The following is a 20,509-nucleotide window of genomic DNA, read 5'->3' on the forward strand; positions in this document are numbered from 1 at the left end:
ACTTAAGTTTGTTTAAACTCTATTTAACGAGAACAAACCAAGGTCAAACTGGTTTCAGGTTGTGTTTTATTCTCACCAATTAGAATTTATACAAATCACACTTTCCCGAGTTTGGCTATCATGTAGAACTGTGGTTTGTTTAAAAGAAGTAGGAGTGTGCACGGACCCCCCGCTCCGCCCTGTGGGCCGATCCAAAAATTTCGGGTCGGCCCGCTCCGCGCCGCTCTGCCCATACTCTGCTCCTCTTCGCCGCGGAGCTCCGGCACGGAGCTCCGCAGTGGAGGGGAGTGGTGCCAGGTAAAGCCGGGAGAGGAGGGCGGGAGGTTTACTGGGCCCTGCCGCCATCGCTGCCCGTGCGGTGACGGCGGCAGAGCCTGGTAAGGGACCAAGGGGGAGGGGGGTTGAACCGCGGGCTCAATTGAAGACGCCGACGGACCGCGGACGGAGGCAGGTAAGGGAGAGGAGGGCGGGGGGGATTACCGGGCCCTGCCGCTGTCGCCGCATGGGCAACAGTGACAGCGGCAGGGCCCGGTAAACCCCACTTACCTTTCCGGCAGAGCTCCGGATCGAGGCGAAGGATCCGCCTTCACCTCGATCCTCTTTGCCACGCTCCGCCGGCCCCCCAAACCTCTTCGCCTCCGCCTTAAGGGCAGGCGTAGCCCCCTGCTCCGCTTCTAATTCGCCGGTCCGATTAGAAGCGGAGCACATCCCTAAAAAGAAGCTTCTGATATCTATTTCACAGTTGCGAAAGGGGGGGGATGTTAGCCCAAGGTTTGTGCAGGCTTGTTCACATAGTGGGAAAACAAAGTTTCCCCTTACATAGGGTGACCATATGAAAAGGAGGACAGGGCTCCTGTATCTTTAACAATGGCATAGAAAAGGGAATTTCAGCAGGTGTCACTTGTATGCATACAGCACCTGGTGAAATTCCTTCTTCATCACAACAGTTAAAGCTGCAGAAGTCCTGCCCTCTCTTGTATCTGGTCAATAGGCAGGGTTCTTACAGCTTTAACTGTTGTGATGAAGGGGCAATTTCACCAGATGCTGCATGCATACAAATGACACCTCTGAAATTCCCTTTTCTATGCAACTGTTAAAGGTATAGGAACCCTGTCCTCCTTTCTATATGGTCACCCTACCTTACACCTGAACCGAGTTTATAACCCAATTTAGCAATATAACAATTAAAAAGTCACTTATGTTATCTAAAACCAACCAGCATGAAAAATGAATCCTCGTTGTTTCTGGTTGTGAGATAACAAATGTAGAAGAAACGAGGGCACCATACACGTGTGAAGCAAGAAGTGGGCCTGCACTTCTAACCATACTCCCATCATAGCTGCTCATGAGTAGGAGTTCCATTGCAGACAAACAAAGTCAAGATGTGGACATCGAAGGGTAGGGCTAGTTTGAGGGTGCAATATTGGGAGTGAGGCCAGGTGCACAGACCTGCTTCTGCATCACCATGGGAGCGCTCTACACAAGAGTAATGCATGAATAAGACTAATGGAACACATATTAGCCCTGATGGCTGTGTGCTATCTCCAGTATTCGAGGCAATAAGCCTGCGTACACCAGTTGCTGGGGAACATGGGCAGGAGAGTGCTGTTGCACTATGGCCTGCTTGTTCATCCCTGGCCGATGGCTGGTTAACCACTGTGTGAACAGAATGCTGGAGTAGATCAGGGTGACCATATGACCAGATTTGCCCGGGTTTTTGATGGCAAATCCGGGAAGGGGGAGGGGAAATCCGGATTTTTTTCCAAAGGGCAGCTCTAATGGGAATTAACAAAAATGCTTATAACTCCGTCATTTTTTAAGTTAAAGACATGGACCTTGGCACAACGGTAGCTCTTAGGAAGGGCTTTAGTCATACCAAATTTGAAACAGATCCGTTCATTCATTGATTTTTAAGGAATTTTTTAAAAATTGAGGTTTTAAAATTATTATTTTTAAAATCGTCATTTTTAAAGATAAAGAGATGAAACTTTGCACTATGAAAGGATTTAGGTAGAGCTTTAGCCACAGCAAATTTGAAACAGATCCGTTCATCCATTGATTTTTTAGGAATTTTTTAAAAAATGAGGTTTTAAAATTATTATTTTTTAAACTGTCATTTTTAAAGATAAAGAGCTGAAAGTTGGCACCATAGCTTTTAGGTAGAGCTTTAACCATACCAAATTTGAAACAGATCTGGGGCCAGTAGCAAACCCTGTTAACAACAACAGCAGCTTGCAATGAGTGAAGATACAGTCAGAAAAGATATTTGAGGGAAGGGGAGAATGTAACACACAGAGTATAGCAAAAGCTTCAAAGTACAGCAAAACCTACAAAAGTAGGAGTGAGTGAAGTTAATTTCAGATACATTGAATCTCTCACTTGTTCTTTATTTCAGTGATTTTAACATTAAGATGTTATGTAGAACAGATTTGTCTTAAATGTGTGCTGTAAAATCAGACATGTGACCAAGGCTATGTTCGGGTGGGCACGCCCCCTTGGTACTGGACACGCCCCCTTGGGGGCAACCATGTTGTCCTCCTTTTTGGTTTCCAAAATATGGTCACCCTAGACTAGATGGACCCTTGGTCTGATCCAGCATGGCTCTTCTTATGTACAATTCTGTGCATGGCCATTTCCCAGGTTTCTGGGATCAACTATATATTCAATGCTGCATGATTTAGGAGCAGGCACATGGTTTAGCGCCCCTTATAACATATAATGTTTTCGTATGGTTTGTGGTTGTATTATGCCAATAAAGGTACATTGATTGATTGATTGATTGATTGATAACAAAACACTTTTACGCTTTGTCCTTGAATTAATGTTTTAGATGGTGGATTTTTTTTATCATTGTAGTGGCAGATAAATGGTCACATTAATGGAATTGATTTGCAGTAGATTCTATACAAATCTAAAGAAAGTACTTCTTTATCCAGCACATAATTACGTTACATAATTCACTAACACAGCATGTGGTAACGGTAACCAGCTGAGATGCCTTTAAAAATAAATAAAGATTACATCAATTTATGGAGATTAAGGCTGCCATTTATGCCCACTTGCCTGAAAGTAAGCCTCATTGGAACTATTAAGACTTATTTCTGAGCACGGATGTACAGGATTGCGCTGAAGTTCTTTCAATGGTGCATAACCTTGATAACTCAGGATAACACCCCTGAAAAATATTGCTGATCTTATTTAAATCATCTTTGTTTCCTTAAAATTTCCCTGGATATTTCGTCCCCAAAAGAACTTCCAAATTCATCTTGAAATTTCATCTCAGTGAAATGTATTTCCAGTTCAGAGATGTATCCCCACCCTACTCAAGACATTTCACGAAGTATATTTTGCTTCCTCTGAAAGAAGATGCTTTGCTTCAGATGCCACCCCCCAACATACACACTCAAACACACACACAAATTCTCAAAACATGCAAATCTAAGCTAAATGGAACCCTATCTTCAGAAGCAGTGCATGACTTAGAGTACTAGATGTGAAGAATAAACAACAGAGGACAAACATGACCATAGTTTTTCAGCAATCCGGCTGGCTGGACAGAGAAATATGAATTATATGGACTTTGGTATAATTCAGCAAAAGTAATTTTTATGTTTATAAGGGGCAAGCAGTTTTTTCAAGATCTTGCCAAGCCATGGGGTGCTCCATGACATAAGCAGTATGGGTTGAGAAAAGCCTTGATATACCTGCTCTGTATGTAAGATGTAAAAGACCTTTGACTACTAGGAACTTCTCCTCTACCCAGGTCTGAATGGATGCAATGGAGATGGATAAATGATACAATCAAACTGTTTTCCCATGGTTCTTCTGTCTCTTTTTGGACTGCAGAAAATCTGACTGATGTTAGAGAGAACAGAACCTTTGTGCAATCTCCACAGGTATTGTGCAATCTCCACCTTTGCACTACTCTTCCATCTTTTCCTAGAGGCATGATTTTGCTATGGGTGTATTGTAGTATCAGACAGGTGAGCCTATTGCCATGTTATCTAGTTTGGCTCACCTTCACATAGGGATGTTGCAAGAGTCCACTGGGGTGCATGGAGTCCAACGGACTCCTCAGCAACGCCCCACTGGACTCCACCCACCAAGCTGCAGAGTGCTCGTGGACCCACTCATCGAGCACCCCATGGCTTGGCAAGATCTTGAAAAAACTGCTCAATCCTTAGAAGCCACCACTTTGCACTGACAGAGTACGCGCTTCCCTTCTTCCAGTCCAAAGAAAGACACAGAGTCTGCTGGTCCAATTAATCATAAATATATTTTCTAGCAACCATCCACCACCGACTACATCAACTACCCAACCACAACATGAACATTACCTACAGAATATATACACAGGGTTTTCAACCTGACCAGCAACATCCCAGGTGCTGCTAATCAGCACACCCTGGCTGATGCAATTAGCTCTCTTCATTTCAGGAGCTTGGTTAACCCTTACCATTCAGGTCTGTAAAATCCTTTTTACTTACAGTGAATACACTGACACCCCTCCATTTTACTGACCTGAATGAACATACACAAAACAGTTTACATATTGTGATTTACCATATTCAGTTTCTCAATTAACTCTTGATGCCTTTTTGCACATAATGGTTTAGTCATCAGATCTGCTACATTATTTTCTGATTCACAGTATTCCAGATCTATCAGTCCATTATTTACAGATTGTCTAACATTACAATATTTTATATCCACATGTTTACTCCTGGCATGCATTCTTTCAGTTTTAGCCATCTGGATACACGTTTGGCTGTCTTCATTTACTTTTATTGGTTTATCAATTGGCACATTTACATCTATCAACAGTTGTTTGAACCACACTATTTCGTTACACAGTTCAGATAGTGCTGCAAATTCTGCCTCAGCAGTAGAAACAGAAATTGCATTTTGTTTCCTTGCTTTCCAGCCAATTATGGAATCAGCAAATGTTACCACAATGCCAGTGGTAGATTTTCTATCACTTCTGTCTCCAGCATAATCACTATCCACGTAACACTCCAGATTTGGTGTTCCTGATGAACTTAATTTTAAGCATTTGTCCTGAGTGCCTTTTAAATACCTCATTATTCTTTTTACAGCTTGCCATGCATTTGTTGTGGGTTTTGCCACCAATCTACTCAAAATGCTTACTGCATTGGATATGTCTGGTCTTGACCATTGTGCCAGGTACAACAGACTTCCAATGATAGATTGATAAAGGTCTGGGTCTTGAAAATATGTTTCACCTATATTCTTTTGAAAATCTACTACCATTGGAGTTTGGACACTTTTGCAATTGTCCATGTTATATTCTTTTAATAATTGCTCAATTTTCTGTTTTTGGTTTAGCAGAAAACTGCCATCTTGTGCCCTTTCAATTTCAACTCCAAGATAGTTTTTAATATTTCCCAAATCTTTCAATTGAAATTCTTTACCAATTTCCTTTTCAAAGTCTTGAATTTGTTCCTTTTTACTTGCCATCAAACAAAGATCATCCACAAAAGCTAACAAAATCATTTGTTTTTCTCCTGTTCCCTTGGTATACACACATGGATCTGCCAAGCTTCTTTTAAAACCTTGAGATTGTAAAACTTCATCTAAACATTGATTCCAGTTTCTGGCTGACTGTTTTAGACCATAAATGGCTTTGTTCAATTTATACACCATTCCTGTTTTTCCACTTTCATACCCAGGAGCCTCCATCATGAAAATATTTTCCTTTAGTTCTGCATTTAGGTAAGCAGTTGTGATGTCAAAATGATTGACTTCAAATTTCTTTAATGCTGCCAATTTCAAAGCTAATCTTACGCTCTCTGACCTAACAGTAGGTGCATAGGTCTCATCAAAGTTCAAGTGCTTTCTTTGTGTAAATCCCTGTGCTACTAAACGTGCCTTGTATTTTACTTTACCAGACACTAGAACTTTCTTTTTGTATACCCATCTGCAGCCAACTGCTTTCTGATCTTTAGGCAACTGTGTTGGTGTAAAGACCTTGTATTTTGCCATTGAATGCATTTCCTCATCCATTGCCTCAAACCATTTTTTAGATTCAGCTTTTGGCAATTCCAACACATCCTCTAAACATTGAGGTTCATAACTTACATGACACACTCTCACTTCCCCCACAGTGAATCGCTCTGGAGGTATGCCTTTTGTTGCCCTTTCAGAACGCCTGGGTACAAAGATTTCAGTTTCCCCCTCCTCTCTCTCTACTTTAGGACTTAGAATGTCTGCTTTCTTTTCTGGACTCTTTGCTGATTCTTGTGATGGCTGCAAACTGTGTTCTGTCTCCTCACTATCACTTAGTGGCATGATTATCTCTGTGTTTGCATGTATTCTCTCCCAACCATCCTGTTCTGCAAACTCTGCTGACCTGGAAATTACAACTTTCCCATTGTTAAGTGCAAATCTATATGCCTTAGAACCAGGTTGGTATCCAACAAATCTCAGTTTCCTTGCCTTAGGCTGACCCTTTCTTCTTTGTCCCTTTGGTATATGCACCCATGCGTAACAACCAAATACTCTTAAATGAGACAACACTGGTTTCTTTCCAAACAGCAGATAATATGGAGTGTTGTTCATGACAGAACTCCATAATCTATTCAGTATATAATTCGCTGTTAAGATAGCCTCCCCCCAGAAATGCTTTGACAATCCTGAATCCTGTAACAGTGAGTCCTTCATGGTTTGTAACACACCATTCCTCCGTTCTGCCACACCATTCTCACTGGGGGAGTATGGGTTTGTTTTGCGATGCCAAATGCCTTGCCGCTTCAGCCAACGTTGAAAAACACCTGCAAGAAACTCTCCTCCTCTATCTGTTTGTAACTGAGCCACTTTGTAGGAAAACCTCCTCTCCACCCAAGCAACCCAGCTTTTAAATGTCTCAAACGTTTCATTTTTGGATTTGAGCAAATAGCAGAACCCATACCTTGTAAAATCATCTACTATTACCAGTACATATTTTGCCCCTCCTAGGCTTTGTGGCAGTGGACCAATTAAATCTGCATGCACCAATTCAAATGGTTTTTTCGTTGACCTATTACTCTGTTTACTAACAGGGTAAGCCTTTGATTTTGATACTTTGCACGCAGCACAATCCAAATACTTGCCACACTGTTTTATGTTTAACCCTTCACACATTTCAGGCATTTTGGCCAAAGCTCTGAAATTTGCATGACCTAACCTTCTATGAAGTAAATGTATACAATTATCATGCACTGGTTTGTTATACATTGCAGTATTTACATTATCAGAGATATTTTCTTTAGGTAACATGACATACAGCCTGTCCTTTAACACACCTTTCGCACAGAGAATTCCATTTTTTTCTACTTTGCAATACATTCCTTTAAATAACACAGAATATCCATCCTGTGTAAGAGAGGAAACACTTAAAAGATTGTACTCTAAGCCTGGCACCAGTAATACCCCATCAAATGTTTTGTTCATGCTTGGCACAAACACTTGCCCTTGACCATGAACTGCAGATTTCTTTCCATCTGCCAAACTAACATGGTCTTTAGAAGTTGGATTCAAAGTCACAAAATCTTCTTTTCTGTTGGAGATATGCTGGCTGGATCCAGAGTCTAGGAGCCAGGTTTCCTTTTGCAGCTCATCAACTGCTCTCACCACTGAAACAAACTGCTGACGTTTGCCTCTTGTTAATCGCTGGTTCCTGGGTTTCTCAGCCCCTTCTTGCAGCTGAGCCATACAATTTCTTTTCAGATGCTGTGTTGATCCACATCTGTAGCAACGCTTTACAGCCAGAGCTCTCTCTACTCCTCCGCTGGTCGCTGCCTCCTCCATGTCTTTTTTTCCTCGCAAGCTTATTTTTGCACGGGCACATTCCTGTGCTTTATCAGTCTGTTTCTGCTCCTCTTCGAGAAGCCTCCCAGTAAGATAATGCAAAGTAAGCTCTCTTTCTGGCATTGATTCTAAGCTGGCAACAATCATATTCCAGGAATCATCTAGGGAGCTTAGAATAATATATACTTTGTTTGCTTCTGAAAAAGTCATTCCTCTTACCTCCAGTTCTGCAAACAAAGTTCTCATGTTTTGCAAGTGCTGAGATAAACTTTCCCCCAGCTTCAAGCTAGCTTTGTATAGCCTTCGGGTTAAAGCAATCTTGCTGCCTGGAGTGTCACGGACATAAATCTGTTGCAAAACATTCCAGCATTCACTGGATGTTGTTAACCCACGAATGTGGACAAGTTGGCTGTCTTCCAGACCCAAAATTATACATGCTTTAGCTTTTTCATCAGCTCTCAGCTCTCTTGCAGTAGGGTTTACTGGAGGATTACTGACTGCATCCCAGAGACCTTCCCTCCGGAGGTACATTTCCATTTTAATGCACCACGTTAGGTAGTTATGTTCATTTAGTCGGTTCAAAGGAATTCCTCCACTCACCGCAACTGCTGCCTCAGCTTCCATATCTTCTGGTGTTCTCAGGCCTCGTTACAAAACCTTCAACAGCTCAAGAAGATGCCTTAAGCACTGCTCACCAGTGGATCCACTCAAACAGAATCAGAGCTTTCAAGTCAGCTCTGGGCCCATAACCTGACAGAGTACGCGCTTCCCTTCTTCCAGTCCAAAGAAAGACACAGAGTCTGCTGGTCCAATTAATCATAAATATATTTTCTAGCAACCATCCACCACCGACTACATCAACTACCCAACCACAACATGAACATTACCTACAGAATATATACACAGGGTTTTCAACCTGACCAGCAACATCCCAGGTGCTGCTAATCAGCACACCCTGGCTGATGCAATTAGCTCTCTTCATTTCAGGAGCTTGGTTAACCCTTACCATTCAGGTCTGTAAAATCCTTTTTACTTACAGTGAATACACTGACATGCACCACAATGGCAGCTTGGGCATTACTGGAAAAGGAATGTTGCGGAAATGGTACCCATAAAGGGGCCATTTCCACAACACTACAGACGTGAATGCTCCATTCACACCTATAATGTTGCATGAATGGCCCCTTTACAACTGTCATTTAGGCAATGCTCCCTTCCCAGAAATTCCCCAAGCTACCACTCTTTTGCAAAATGGTGGCTTGGTAGGAGGGCAGACGGCCCTGCAGCTTTCTCCATCGGGAGAAGCTCGTGTGGTGCTGTGAACAGGGGCGGATGGCAGTGGTAGCTCAGCGAGCACCCAACAAGGCTGAGCATTGGTGATTCCGTCCATCCCTACCTTGCCTGTTGCTGCCATTTCATCAACATGTTAAAGTCTTTTAATCAATCTATTAATTAATTTGTGCTAAAACACTTTTAGATAGATATGTTAGATTAAGAAGTATTTTGACACTTTAAACATTGATTAAAAATATAGTGCCTTTCTAGTCAGTGCCATTCTAGCATCAGGTTATTTATTTTAAAAATAGCCTTTCTTATTTTAAGAAAAGTCATTAAAGTAATCACACACACAAATGTCTAAATAAAAAGGTATTTAGCACAACTTTAAAATATTCTTTTTTTTTAAAGAACTGAGGGTTTTTTAAAAAATAAAAATTATATGCTTGGAAATGTACTTCACATCATTAAGTCACGCCTTACTGTTATAAACAAAACATAGCTGGATGAAAACAAAGAAAAAGAACTATACCCCCAAAGTTTGGAAAGTCCATTGCAAATGCACACGTAGTTAAGAAAAAAGCAATGTTTGGCTAGCACTAAGAACCACCAATATGGAAGGATCCCTAGATGAATCAGGGCAAGGAATATGCTCTTTCTAGAGCCTTTATGTTTATAATGGTTTAGTAAGATCATTTCATTAAATTGTAGGGAAAACAGCACCAGCTCCCATTCCCTATGAACGGAGTACAAGCTCTGTTCATCAATCTCAGCAATTGCAATTTAACTATTTATGAAACACTTTAGCTAGGCAGGGGGCATTATGGAAAACCATGAAAGGGTTCAAGATTGCAGTTTTATACTCTACATTTTCAAAACTAGTTTTCATACTGTTTCCCCACTCTTGCCAAACTGAAGTGCTGATCAAAAGAATGGTTAAAAGGAGTGTCTGAAACAGGAATTTACTACTAGTATTTGTCCTTACTATAATTTAATAAAATATGTACGTGTGTGTGTGTGTGTGTGTGTGTGTGTGTGTGTATGTATATATATATATATAATTTTTCCTCAGGAAAAATGATAACAGATGATAATGAGAACTAAATGAACATCTCCAGATGCTATCTCAGGCCTACAGTGTGACAGGACCTGCTGAGAAAAAGAGTGACTTTGAGGAATCATCAAATTAGGTTCTGTATTACTAACTGGAACATTAATATTGATTTTTGAAATCTAGCTGTGCTGAAGTAGCTTTTCTAATAATGATGTATTAAGTACTTGTTTCTGAGCTTGTGATGGAGCTAAACAGTTTCAGGTGATGTCAAAGAAAACATACTACCTTGAAACACAATAGAATGGATGCTTCAAGGGGTCAGAAGAAAAACAAAATTTATCACTGAATTTACTCAAAGGCCATAAGCAACAAACACTTGAATTTTCAGAGGTAGAATACCACTTAAATTTTCTTGAAGAGAAAAGCAATTTTTAAGTTTCTCTATTGATTCCTTAAACTTTCTAATTTAATTAAATGGTTTTTGCTACAAATTAGTATACAGTAGGTCTGAAGGGTCATAATAACAACGAGATCAAAACCCTTCTCAGGTACAGAACTAAACTTAATGTGACATGGGAGATGTGTAATCATATCTCGCGAGAATCTTTTTCTTTTTCTAAATGCAGGTGCTGAAAGAGTACGATTGGGATCAAGGCCATGGTAATAGAAGAGGTGGGGCCTATACATTTCACCCCTCTTCAGAGCACCAATCCAAGTTGTCCCCCTACCAAAGCTATTAAGTGTGCAGGGGGGAAACACACTGGTGTATAGTTGCCCCAGCACAACTAATGGTGGTTCCAGGACAGCCATGGAACAGGGTTGTAGCACAGGGAGGGGGTTAGATCCCTCCTCTCCGAATGCTGTGGCCCTGATCTAAATGTCTGCTTTTAGTAAAATAAAAAAGATGATAAAAGTCATAATCATGCATTTTCCACATCCCATTTAGTTTGGCCCAGAATTTTTTTTTTTTTTTTTGTTAGCTCCAGGGAATAGAAATCAACTATTTGTTCAGCAAAATAACAGGAGCCACCTCTGTAATAGTACTTATCACTTGAAGAAAAAGGCCTGTCTACTTTGGAAAGTTTCCTGGGAGAAGAGGAAAAGCCGATCAATCAATGCTCAATAGGCTAAGAACCAACACGAGTAGTATTCTGGCTCTGAAATATTCAATCATCATCATCATTTAATTAAATGGCAAAACAAAACAGGGTTGGATCCATACTAAGGGCATGGCTAGACGAGGGGGAGGTGGTGGAGGGGGACGATCTCGCAATATCTCCCCCTCAGTCTACACATGGCATGCAACGTCCCGGGAGGAAGAGGACATTGCACCCACCATTTTTTTAATTTTTCATCGGAAAAGAGCGCATGAGCGCTTGATCACGGAAGTGACTTTTTTTAAAAAAAATAATAATTAAAAAATCCCACTCCCCTCACCCCACCCCCGATGGGCACGGATAGCTCCGTGCCTGAAGAGCTCCATGCCTGGGTCCCGGCTCCTCGTGGTTACTCTGAAGGAGCCGGGACAAAACGGGATGGCCGGCCCATGTCCTGCAGCCTTGGGACGAACCCCTATTGCCAAGGCAATGACTTCTCATTCAGTTAAAAGTTCCATACTTTATATTTTGTTTTATTTTGGATATACCTGTTGACTACTATAGATGTAATTTAACCCTGAAATGAAGCATAAAGCAAGAAAGGAAGCAGGGATCAATAGTGCAAGAGAATATATAGTATGAAAAACTAAAACAGCCCATCCCATATACATGAATCTGGAAGTAATCCTCATTGAACACAATGATACTTACTTCTGAATAGACCTGTCTAAGAATGCACTGTAAAAGCACACTGGTTTTCTTTGCTTATGTTCACAATTTCAACTAGATGAGTCAGCATAATAAGCAAGGATTATATCCACATTTCAGCTGGAAAATGCTGCAAAACTTTAAACAAATTACTGATAAGGATATAAATGATTAGACTATGTTCCCGTTGTGCAGTGATTTAATACACTGCAAACACTGGCAGACCTGTTGTTAAACTGCTACAGGCTGTGATTAAAAGAACAAGGAAAAGGAATAAGGATATTGCTAACTATCATTAGACCTTGATTTAAAATGCAATACGAATTCTCCTGCAGAGATTGAAAGGATTGTTAAAGTTATCCTCTGCCATTAATTAATTGAAATAGACTTATAAAGGAAGAAATTTATGCCACAGGAAAGGGCATTGTGCATTTTACCTTAGAATACTGAAACCACAAGGGGAAAATGCATTTATTTCTCTGGTTGGAGGTAATTTGAGGGTTTTCTTAAATTGTGAACAAGTTGTGACATTGGTAACAAGTAGATTAAACCTTGGAGATATAAATCCGAGGTTCTAATAACTACTTCCTTCCTTCCGTCTCCCAGCAGTTAGTCTAAGGTCCTTCAAAGCTTGGAAACATAGCTCAGAAAGCCTGAAGAAATACTGGAAAGCAATGGATGAAACCCAAGGATAGCCCAAGGCTATCCAAATTACTTCTCTGTTCTCACCATCATCTTGCATGAGGAGCCATAGCAATATTTCCAGTCCCTGAAGTCAAGTGCTATGATACTTTTATATGTTTCTCCTCTTTTGCTCACAAATCTTCTGAGTGGCTAAATATGGTTTATTTTCAATGCCACAATCTTTTCCAAAGAAACAATGTTTTAGAAATCTCTGTCATTTTTCAAGCTCAGAACCACTTGCACAAGTGCATCTAGAATCCTTGCTCTTCAACCTTTCTGTGAAATATTTGGCACAGTCCCTTAGTCCCAATCACTTGCTGAAATATAGAGCTTTATCACACCAGGATTATACTGTGCAATCATTGTGAATTTCGTGCAAAGGACTCCAATGTGTTCCAGTTTATAATCTGTTTTTATTGTGAAGTACTCTGAAGTTTTCCAGTTTCTAATCTGCTTTGACTGTCAAGTACTCCCATGCATCCTGCTTTAATTGTGCTTCAAAGGCAAAAGACCCAACCTATTTTGGTACTACTTTTGGAGCGAATCATTTGTTGTTTTTCAAGTGGCCACTGGGACACAGGAGCAGGATTTGATAAATTTAAAGAAAAATTAAAGAATGGCGCCTTCATTGTTTTCCTTTCGTCGCCAGCTGAAGACCTTTTTATTTTCTCAGTATTTTAACACCTAATTTAACTTTAAACTCTGCTGTTTTAATCTCATATTTTAACCTATATCAATTTTTGCTGTGTGGTTTTATCCTGGTCATGCTTTTTATAATGTATTTTGTATTTGTGTTTTTAAATTGTTGGTTGTTTTATTATGCTATTCATGGTTTTAATTTTTGTAAACCGCCCAGAGAGCTTTGGCTATTGGGTGGTGTAGAAATGAAATGAAATAAATAAATAATAAATGCTTACATCTGCGTAAGTTTTAAAGATAAAGACATCAAAATTGGCACTGTAATAGATATTAAGGAGAGCTTTAAGCAAACCAAATTTGAATCGGATTGGGTCATCCATTGATTTTTTTATGATTTTTTACATGTCCCGCCTTAAACCCATTTCCTGGTATACAAAGGATCTTAGGAGCGCTGCCCCCCGGGGTGTGATTTAGCTAGCAACAACAGCAACGGTGACAGCTTAGCACTGTAGGGGATAATTCAAGGGAAACAAGTACGTGGGATGGAGCTAATAGCCTAAATTCATGCCAATTTAACTGAATGCATATTCTTTACCTGTTCATTCTCACCATTTTCCTTTCTTCCGAGTACTGCCCTCTCCATGTGGTGAATTTTAGATTGTAAGTTTTTATTATTTTTCTGTAAAGTGACCTGGATATTAAGGACACTTAATCAATACCAAATAACAACAATCTATGAGCAGTGACCAGCAGTGCAGAGTATGGCTAATGATTTTTTTATTTGTCCTGCCCAGCCACTAAGACATATTCTGACACATACAACTCTTCATTGCAGTTCATTGTTTAATGTAAGAAAGCCTGTGCCACATTGCAGGTAAAATATTTGAGATAGTCAGAGCTCAAATACAGAATAGTAGACTGGACAAAGAGACTTCAGTTCAAATTCATGAAGCTCTCTGGGTAAACTTGAGCCAGTCATGTACTATGATGTTTGTTCCCACTTCCCACTCATATTTTGTTTTTATTTCACAAAATATTTATATCCTGCCATCTTGATCTGTGGACCCACAAAGTGCCTAATGAAGAATTAAAACTACAAGAAATTATAAAACCAAAGTAATTTAAGCACAAGACAACACACCAGAAAGATGAGCATCAGCCAAAATTCAATTAATGCAACAGATGCTGAAGGAACTTCAAAAGGTCTCTGGAAGAAGACAGTCTTCATCTGGTGATTAAAAGCTCAAAATGATGGATCAAAAAGAGAGTTACACTATTTCGATGCCACTGTTGAAAAGGACCTGTCCCACATATATTTTCACCACATAACCTACACTGGAAACTGGTATTGAGAGGCATACTGCCTCTCATGGTAATATGTAGCCGTCATGATAGTCTTATCTTCCATTCATTTGTCTAATCTGATTTAAGGACTGTCCAAGTTGACCATCACCACAACTTGTGGTAGCAAATTCCATGGTTTAACTCTACATGTATGAAAAACAACTTCCTTTTATCTGTCCTTAATTTCCCACTACTCAGCATGATTTGATATTCCCAGGTTCTAGTATTATGAGAGGTGGGGGAATTCTCCCTATCAATTTTCTCCACACCATGCAGAATTTAATACACCTCAATAGACTGGACTGAAGCCTGATCCATTTAGAGTCTTTAAAGTTTAAAACCAGAACTTTGAATTTGGTTCAGAAACCAACTGGAAGCCAATGAAAATATGTTCTGTGCAGCCTCACTCACTTAATGCTTGGATGGCCGCATTTTTCTGAACCAGCTATTATTTATTATCACTTTCCAAAGCATTCCACTTAGAGTCCATTTCATAATCTGGAACTGGAACTCTTCAAATAGTATTAATGAATACTGGCATCTCTAGAAATTCCAGGATGTCACAAACCACTATTATTTTCATGTGAAAGAAAGAAGTATATAAGGAATCTTTTCATTAGAGGACATATTAGACGAAGGGCTAATAAAACAACTTGGAGAGCAGTTAATAGAAAGAAAATCTATAGAAACTGCAGCATTTAGTGAACAACTTTTTCTCAAAAACAAAAGACAGAGTATTTGATTAGGGGATTCTTTACATAGAATACCAAAGGGGGTAATCCATATAACTGATGTTCACTCAATGTCCATAAGAATGGCTATACGTGGGGAACACTACAAGACCAATTAAAATACATATCTAGTGTTATACCTGTGCCACTTAATCATTTCTCCACATTAAATTACAGGTATAAGCTTCCAGTCATCCAGCCATGCTTTTCCCCTGTTCCCCCTTCCCAATCAGTCAGAATTCCTTGGCCACTGAGCATTTTCAATCCTCAGTCAGCAACCCCCACTAAACATACAGACACACACACACACACACACATACTCTTTGGGGGTTTTCACCGGAATTTTTGTACTTCACAAACCCTGGGGCTCCAGCAAGCCTACTGATATCTCCCTCTTGTATGGGTATGTGGTGGGTGGTGCCATTTTGGATGCAGAAGCATCAACACTCATGCCTGAACATTAAAAATGAAGGAAACATGTGGTACGTGCAACAACACGTTGCGTTGTCGAATGTAGCCATTCACTGCTCCAGTCAACCAGCTATGTCGTCCTCCATGATTCTATTTCCTGTCTCACTCAATTTTACATCCCCCAACATCCAGTCAGTATTCCATAGTATTCCAGTGAGGCATACTCAATACTCATTGGGCTATTTTTGAGGTCCCCCCTAGGGTTTTTCTTTTCTAAGGATTTTTTGTACTTCTGCAAACCTGGGGCTTTCCCCAAGTCTTTGCATGAAAACTTAGTAATGATGTGAATCCTATTAATTTCAACATGAGCTAAGTATAAAGAGCTTTGGCTGGATCCAAGCCAAAGTGTGGAAGAGGTTACTTATATGGAAGTGTGTATTTTAAATTTGCTTAACTGAAATAGCGCCTAAGGATGAATTTGGTCACAGCTCTGCATCTTGCACATACAGAGAACAGTGTGTAGAACAGCTCTAGTATAACCCTCCCCTACCATGCCATCCTCTCACCATGGCTGTGCCACATGCACCACGATGCAGCAGCACTTTCTCTTGCGGCTGAGGCCCTCCCCACTCAATACTTTGTAGCATCCAGTGCCCCAAACTTTTCCTAGCTCTTGCAGCCACTTCACACATGCCATTTTAAGGTTAAATGGCATCTATATAGGAACACCTGTTGATCTGTTAGAGCAAAGCATCCCTTTTTATATAATATTCTCCCTTAGAAATCCTGGGAACCATAATCTCTCCACCATTATCTTTTCCACTGTTATTTCAACCATCTCTACGGAAAAGATACAATCGTTGCCATAACAATGAAGACAAGAAAAGCTAACTTAGTTACAGGAAGCCAACAGTTTAATGGATTCTAACATCCCTTAGGTTGTAAAATCAGTAGCAACTTTAACTTCTTTGGTAATGAGTCATGAAACAAATGTTATCCAACTCTTCTTATTAAACACAGTGCTTAAAACATTTAAAAAACACTTTGTTCTTTACGTTGTTGTTGTTTTACCTTTTCTATCTTAGTTTATTTTTTGTGATTTATGTTTTGTAATTATTATTTTCAAGTCTAAAGTTGTAATACAGAAAGTAAACACAAACTCTTGTTCCTCATTATCACCCTGAATATCCTAAGGGTGCCATATCATTGTTGGACCTTTAATCACAGCAGCATTTTCATACACATTAGAGACAGCACAGTGGTGGCTTCTTGCGTAGTCAGTACATGGCAGCCTTACATCAGCATAAAAATGTTAGGACTTCCACCTCTCATAGAAGCTTTTGCAACCAGCAGGGATTCCCCTTGAAGATTAGTAATTGTGTTCAAGTCCTTTACAGGACAGCAGAAACAGTACTGGCATAGGCACCTCTCTTCCAGAAAAATAAAAAATGGAAGAGTTGATTTAAGTATTAATTGATTCAGAAACCCACTTGGTAGCTACTAGGCCAATCTACAAGTGCAGTGAAAATACATGCACAGTTGTCCTGGGATGTACCAGAACACAGTTGGGGAAATGATATTTAAAAAGCGTAACCACAGAAAAGTAAAGTATTAAGGGGGAAAGGCTTAGTTTAGCTTAGTCTTCTTCCTGATGTGCTAGTTTTCTATATACACATTTTGTTTTCATTGTGTTTTTAACCTATGGTTACATCCAAACTTTTTGGAGGTATGTGAAGAGGAAGATGTGCATCCCCCACACTAGAGAAAGGGAGTGCCCAGCTTCTCAAGAAGAAAACAAACGATGATTCATTCAAAATGGCATAGGCAGACAGAGCAGGGAGACATACTTCTCCCCAGAGTGATGTCACAACACTGTCCAAAACAGTAGTATGATCATAGTCAGTACAACTTTAATGGCTGTAATAGTTGCAATTGGGTGAGTGTACAATTCTAGCACCAGGAAAACTGATTATTCTATAACAGAAGCACTTGTTTGGGAGACTGCAAGGAGCTAGTAAGAGCTACATAATTTCATCTCTCCATCTCTCTCTCTCTCTCACACACACACAGAGATGAAAGGGGTCCAGGGGACCAGGCAAACTAATGCCCACCAGATGTTTCACAACTCCCATAATCCCTGAACATGCTATGTAACATCCACATGAAACCACTGAGTTAGGGTTTCATCAGGAGTTTTGGAGTATGTTACCATCTGTAAGCTGATGACATGCAGCTCTTTTTCTCCTTTTCATTTTCGTCAGGTGAGGCTGTGGATATGCTAGATTGGTGCCTGGCTGTGACAATGGACTGCATGAGGCCTAATAAAATGAAGCTCAAACCAGACAAGACTGAGATGTTTTTAGTAAGTGGTTCTTCTGACCAGATGGAGATTGTTCAAACTGTTCTTGATAGAGCTGCATTCCCCCAGACGGAGCAGGTTCATAGCTTGGGGGTTCTCCTGGAACCGTCTTTATTACTTGACGCTCACGAGTGCCTTCTACCAGCTTCAGTTGGTGGCACAATTGCACCTCTATCTGGACAGGGATAACCTGGCTTCAGTAGGCTATGCTCTGGTAACCTCTAAACGAGATTAATGCAATGCACTCTATCCACATTTTGTACAAGCTGCAGATTCTAAAGCATTTTCAAAGGCAGACCCTTTGAAAATGCTTTAGAATCTGCAGCTTCTACAAAATGTGGCAGCCAAATTGATAGCTGGGACTAGAAAATTTGAACACATAACACTGATTCTGCTCACGTACACTGGCTGCCTATATGTTTCTGGGCCTAATTCAAGGGCTAGTTTTGAACAGTTAAGCCTTCCATGGCTCAGGCCTGCAATATCTGATGGAACGTCTCTCCCATTATGAACCTACCCATACACTAAGGTCAACATCTGGAGGCTCTCCTCCAAGTGCCTCCTGGATGTGAGTTTTGGAGAATGACAACAGGGGAGAAGGCTTTCTCAGTGGTGCCCCCTTGACTGTGAAATGCTCTCCCTAGTGAGATCTGCCTGGTGCCAACCTTGCCATCTTTTCAGTGACACGTTAGCTTTTCCTCTATTCTCAGGCATTTGACAGCATATTATAAGGCCTTTTAGGGGTCCTTTTCATTGTTGCTTGCTTAAAATTGTTTTTACATTTTTGTATGTTAATGATTTTACATTATGCTATTATACTGCACTTTTAGAGTTTTAATCTTTGTAAACCACCCAGAGACCTTTGGCTATGGGCAGTATAGAAATCTAATGAATGAAATGAACATTGGTCATGCTGGGTAGAGTTGATGGGAGGTGCAGTCCAAAACATCTGGAGGGCACCAAGTTAGGAAAGACTGCCCCAGTCTGTCTCTATTACTGACTAGTTTTAAAACACAAGGAAACTTGTGTTATAAATATTCACAGGATATAAACATAATGCAAGTCTCTATGTTCCCATTATTAAATAATTATTCTACTGACCTGGGGAATCTTAGGAGGCAGACAAGAGGGAGGACACGCCCTCATATTTTATAGCAACTCAGTGTTCTGGTATATTGTATTTTATAGGCTAATTATGAGTATTGGTTGCTTCTCTATGCTAAATAAGCCCATTGGTCTATTTAGCCTAGCACTGCCTACTTTGACTGACAGAAGCTTCCCAAGGGGTGAAGTCAAGGTCTTCCAAGCCTGCTACTTGAGGTTCTTCAAAAAAATATGCCAAAGACTGAAATGGCGACTGTCTACATATAACAGATGTGCTCGATCATTGAGCTGTAGCTACAAGTGCCTTTCTTTGAAAGAAATAATAATCCATTATTCACTAGCTAAGAATGGAAGAAAAGTATATTCTGAAGTGCATGTTCAAATGGTGCAATGTATTATGATGCACTAAAAAGTGCATAAAGTACACAGTTTCAAAAGCTGAGTCTATTTTTAAATGTCTCTTGGGAAGTAACTGACAGTTGTTTATAGATATCAATTGAGGAATCCAAGTTTTAAATGTAGCCGAGACTGGGCACCTATGAATCTACTCCTCTTAAAACAGAAAACAAACAAACCCAAACACCTGAACAGTCAATTCAGATTATGCTCAATGGTCACTGAATGCTGACTTGACTGTAGGGGAGTGGGGAGTGGAATGGCTGAAACACTAAACAAGAACACTCAACACTGCAAGATTTTGTTGCAGACCCCACTTGTATGTCCCGTCTCCTATGTGGCCCCTTCTTTAATAAAATTCTTTCATACAACCCTGCCCCCTACTTCCATAAAATCATTCCCTCCCAGAAAAAGAGGCAAGTGTTTTTTTCCCCTGCCTCTTTCTCAGGAAGGGGGAGAGTTTACATGAAATGGAATTGGGGAAGCAGGGGTTCCGTTTACCTTGTAAGTGTAGGAGGTGGCCAAGGAGCTTTCTCTTTGTATCTTAATTCTCAAAATGCCCACATTCTGTTCCAGCACTCTCTACACAGAGGCTTTTAGCCCAGCAACACTTCCTGGAATGCTCAGGAGACCACATGACATCGTGTGCTCTCGTGAGCATTCAGGAAGTGCTGCTGAGCTGAGAACTCTATGCAGCTGTAAGCAAGAACAGGGTTTTTAGAGCTTTAAGTAATCTTTCCCCCCAACACATTAAAAAACACTATGTAACAAAGAGCTTTTCTAAAGCTCTAAAAGCCCAATTCTTGCTTGCACCTGCATAGGCTCTTAGAACAGGCACTTTCAGCCCAGCAGCAGTTCCTGAATATTCAGGAGACCACATGACATCACTTACTCACCTGAG

The 20,509-nt window shown here is 40.3% G+C and overlaps 1 protein-coding gene across 3 annotated transcripts in view; it reads right to left on the bottom strand.

The window, feature by feature from the left end:
- Positions 1-20,509, bottom strand: part of KLHL1 (kelch like family member 1) — a 187,620-nt gene that overhangs the window by 33,196 nt on the left and 133,915 nt on the right. The gene's annotated exons all lie outside the window — the stretch shown is intronic.

The sequence above is a fragment of the Elgaria multicarinata genome, chromosome 5 (genome assembly GCF_023053635.1).
Source record: "Elgaria multicarinata webbii isolate HBS135686 ecotype San Diego chromosome 5, rElgMul1.1.pri, whole genome shotgun sequence".
Taxonomy (NCBI): domain Eukaryota; kingdom Metazoa; phylum Chordata; class Lepidosauria; order Squamata; family Anguidae; genus Elgaria; species Elgaria multicarinata.